Below are 4,613 nucleotides of genomic sequence, written 5' to 3'. Positions count from 1 at the left end.
GAGCGCCCGGCGACTGAACTGTACCCTGATGCCGAGGGCCGGGGGAGCTGCAAGCAACCAGTGTGCCATCGACACAGCAGCATTGGTTGCGAGGCGCCGGTGGGGTGCTGAGAGCGCGGCCTGGTGCGGACTTGGGATGGTGGCGGAGACTGCACGCGAGGCGCGCGTGTCCAGCACAGACGACCGCCATTTCCAGGGTGCGCACCACGTCTCCGTAGCGGGCGGGCTCTGGCGCTGCCCCGGGGGCCGTGTGCCGCCGCCGGACGGGGAGAGCCGAGCGGGGACTGCAGAGGCAGCGGCGATTGTTGAAGGCGCGCCAGCCGCCGGCACCGGGGTGTCCACCGGAGTGGCCCTCCCCCTCCGCCCTGAGGCGGCAACTTCTCTACCCCGCACCAGGCACCAAGAGGGCGCCGAGAGACCACGCGGCCCACCCTCCCCCTGCCGCCCGTCCGCCCCCCAACCCCTTTTCTTCAGCTCCTTTTTTTTTTTCTCCAGTCTGTCTTTAGGCTACCCAAACAAGTTTTTGTGTTTTGCTGTTCATATGTTAATTATTAGATTGCTTCACTTTTACATATCTGTAACAGGCACACCGTGACCAGCAAAACAAAACCCAACAACACCCCCCCCCAGCCCAACTCGGTTACAAAAAAAAAAAAAAAAAAAGGGAGGGTTAGGGTTGTAATCCGTCTGGTAGATGGGGTGCAACCAGGAGACCCTCCAGACAGATCTTCCTCTTGACTGTCCTCTACCTGATTCTCTGGGTGCAGGGCCTCATACCTGTTCTTTATGGGCAGCCAGGGAGGTGATGGCCTTAGTCATGTGCAGGCCTTACCACATTCCTGCATGCCCTTCCCCACATGCACACCCATACACTCACAGTGAGTTGGTTCTGACCCATATCAATAATTCAGTGAGATTTGGATCCAGGATCTTACACCTTCCAATTCACAGCTTGTGTACTTCCACTCTAAGGCTTTGGTTTCTGGCTGCCTGAAGGTGCTGTTAAAAATTGGCTTCAGCTGTGTGGGATTTTCCTGAAAGCTCCACTTAGAAATGTATAATCCAGGCATGCTGCAGTTTGCCTGTGAACCAGAACTGTGTTCATATTCTCATTGTAAGGGCAGGGAGGGGTGCAATCTGATAAATGAATGGCTAGGATAGAAAATGTCAAGTTGGTCTGCGGACAAGAGCAGTTTGGGGTCATTTTTTGGGGAGATTTGAGTCAGTTTCTGGTCTGAAGCTTGTGGTTAAAGGAGAAACCAAGAATGCTTTCCCATCTCCCTCTCATATAAAAATGAGGGGTTTCTGTGCAGCAGAAGTTCTGCATGTTCACGCTCTCTGTGCTCGAGGGCTGCCAGTATTTCTCCTGTCACAGACGTCCTTCTTTTCCTGCTGAAGTCTCCTGACACATACAGAAGTCATCCTTACTTCCTGTTCCTTCTGGACACTGGCTGGGGCCTGACACATGAACCCAGAGAATTAGTCCAGTGTCCTTCCAAAAATGGGGAAAAAAGCTTGGCAACCAGGACAGGAATTTTACTTAATTAGGTCAAAACTCTCTTCATTGCAACCTCATTTCCAACTATGGGCTCTCTGTGAGAAATTTTTCTCATGGTCTTAGCAGAAAAATAAGATGCCAACCCCTCATCACAGCACAGTTCACAGCAAGAAAGCAAATATGAATTGTCAGCATCACTCTGTTCTTCTTGCAAACCTTATGCTTATGGTTATGGGGTGGATTAGGCCTAGGGTTAGAATTAAGGTTAGGGGTAGGGCTACTATTTGGATTATAGTTTTCACTGCCCTTGCCACCTTCATCTTGATTTCCGATATGTGGTCCCAGAATTGCTTCACCCCTCCGAACATCTTGCTGAGGGTGCGCTTGCTGGGGACAGAGAGCCTCCTCCAGTTCCTCCAGCTCCACTTCCTCTTCCTCCTCTCCTCTTCAAGGGCTCTCCTGCTCTCCGAGGGCTCTCCTCCTCTCCTCTTCAAGGGCTCTCCTGGCGGCTGCTCTTCTGTGGCTGTGGCTAAAGCCCAGGGACAAGAGCAGCCCCCAGGCCTGCAGCAGGAGTCCAGATGTGCCACTGCTGCAGGGCAACCCAGAGCAGGGCTCCCCAGGCTCACTCCTGCAAGCCATCGCTCACTGGCTGCAGGTAATGCCTGAGAAACTGGGGAAGGAAGTGCCATAGAATTGGCCAAGCCATGGTGGGCAGGACAGAGTCCCTGTGTGGGGCGGCGACCCCGGGGCGGGTGGGCTGCCCTCTGTTGCCCGCGGGGCAGCGGCGGGGCACGGGGCCGCGGTGGCAGTGGCAGGCGGGAGGCCGCGGCAGCGGAGGCTTAGCAGAGAGCAGGCAGCGCCAAGCAGAGGCAGCATGCGGGGCTCTGGAACGTGCTCCAGAACGTGCGGCTAAACCAGAGGGCTAAGAGCAGCCTCAGGCCTGTAGCAGGATCCCAGAATTGCCACTGCTGCAGGGCAGCCCAGAGCAGGGCTCCCCAGGCTCGCAGAGTGCGCTCCGGGGGGCCCTGCTCCAGCTCCTGCGGCAGCCGAGGCACATGCCACTCAAGATAACACGCGCCCAGCTCCATGCGCTCCCATGTGACCTCATCCAAGGCATCGCCCACCCGTTGCAGGTACCGGATGAGGAAGCAAAGCATGGAGAATTGCCCAAGCCATCGTGTGCAGGACAGAGAGAGTCTCTGCCTCTGCCCAGACTGGACTGGGGCAGCATTACCTGTGGCGGCCTTCTATACCTGCCCCCATGGTAATGTCCCTTGTGATGTCCCAGGCGCCAGAGGCATCACAGACAGACCAGGCCTGCCCTTCATGCCCATCCTGGCTCAGCCACTGCCTCTGGGCAACCAGAGCCTCGTCAGCCACAAAGTGCAGCCCCAGCGGCAGGGAATGGGCCCCCAGGGGTTCCCTTCCCAAAGTGGGCAGAAGCCCCTGATCCCTTGTCAGCTGTAACAGTGGGGGACACGGCCCTTGGACGCTTTGCTCCTTGGGATCCCCTGCTGTGGGACAGGATCAGTTCCCTCCGTGCTGACCTCTGGGCTTTCTGTGCTGGCACCTTTTCCCTGGCAGGAATCCTCATTTCTATCGGTTTTGGGGCGGGGGGGCCGGCAATGGTGGCGCGGGGCTGACCAAAGGGGACAGCAGCTCTGTGCCCCAGGACAGAAAGCCTGTGAGCTTTGGCTTTCAGGTGCAGTTGGTGGCGCAGCCTGGGCACTCTGCTGGCAGCAAGAACTTTCTGTGCTGGCACCTTTTCCCTGGGAGGAATCATAGAATCAGCTGCGTTGGAAAGGACCTCAGAGATCACCAAGGCCATTCTGAATTGGTACTACTTGCTTGGTCCCAATATATTTTTCATTCTTTTATGCTTTCAAAAGGGTTTTTCAAATTTGTTTTATTACATCACCCCTTTGAGCTTCATCATGATAAGTACAATCTGCAGTCATATTGTTAGTCCAGTATCCTAATGGTTCTTTTGGCCTCCAAAATTCTCCTGTGGTATTTACAATTTTCACTGATGGGGACTCTCCTACTTTAGTTTTATATGTTTCCCTACCTCTCCGTTCAATGCATTCTTGCCCGACTACGTCAGAAATTAAAATCCAACCTTGGGGTCTAGATTCTGACGCTTTCTGGAGTGATTCCATTTTAAAATTTCCCATGGAGTGAGGCCAATCCCTTTCCAGTGCCACTCTTCTGTCATCAAAGGTCCACTGCAAATCCAGCACTTAGATAAATCTAAGGTTTGAATAATATGTTCCATGTATAGGTTCGTACCATAACCTGGGAGTTGCCAATCTTCTCCTAGTTTATCTTTTAATTTCTGGTATAAGTCACCTGTGTTGGAAAGCTTGCCTTGTGTGGTTCTTTTCAATGTATTTTGCACCCTCTGTTTTATTATTTCCTCCCTTTTCAAGTCCTGCATTCCACTCCTGTCAGAAATGTCCCAATGGCCTTCTTGAGTGAAACAAATCCATTCCTCTCCCTTAGGACAACTAAATCCCAAACTGGTTCCCCAGTGAGTAGTTTGATCTAATTTCATTAATATTGCTCGTGCTATCGGTTTAGAAACTATTTTTCTCCCATCTGCTAAGATCCATGCCCCCCTTCTTGCTTCTTGGCACCTATTCGTGTTAGTTCTTTCTCTTCTCTCTCTGAAAATACTGGTACTATCTAGTGTTCTGACAGTATTATTCAAAATTGCAGTCCAATTTTGTAAATGCATCACTTTTTGGAGACTGGTATTTGTCCATTTTCGCACAAAAATCTTTTTAATCCATACCACTTCCAGTCGAGTTTTGGTGTTTTTGCTTGGTTACCAGGTCTGTCTGCTGAAATGAACTTTTTATAAATAGTTAATTTCCAACCCATATCGAGAGTAAAGCAGTGGTTCCCCTTCTTATTTCACTACAGCCCCCCCCCTTTCTCATGTTAGCTTGTTTACTGGGTGAGGATTTCTAAAAGTGCCAAACGTGAGACACAGGTAAGCAAATTTAATCCATTTTATCACTTGCGAACACATACCAGCTCCTCTAAAATCAAATTTTTAACAGTAAAACTCAAACGCTTCCTCCTACTACACTGACAAACACAACTACAGACC

Source organism: Pseudopipra pipra, chromosome 4, assembly GCF_036250125.1.
Source record: "Pseudopipra pipra isolate bDixPip1 chromosome 4, bDixPip1.hap1, whole genome shotgun sequence".
Classification (NCBI taxonomy): Eukaryota; Metazoa; Chordata; class Aves; order Passeriformes; family Pipridae; genus Pseudopipra; species Pseudopipra pipra.
Note: the sequence above shows the minus strand (reverse complement) of the source record.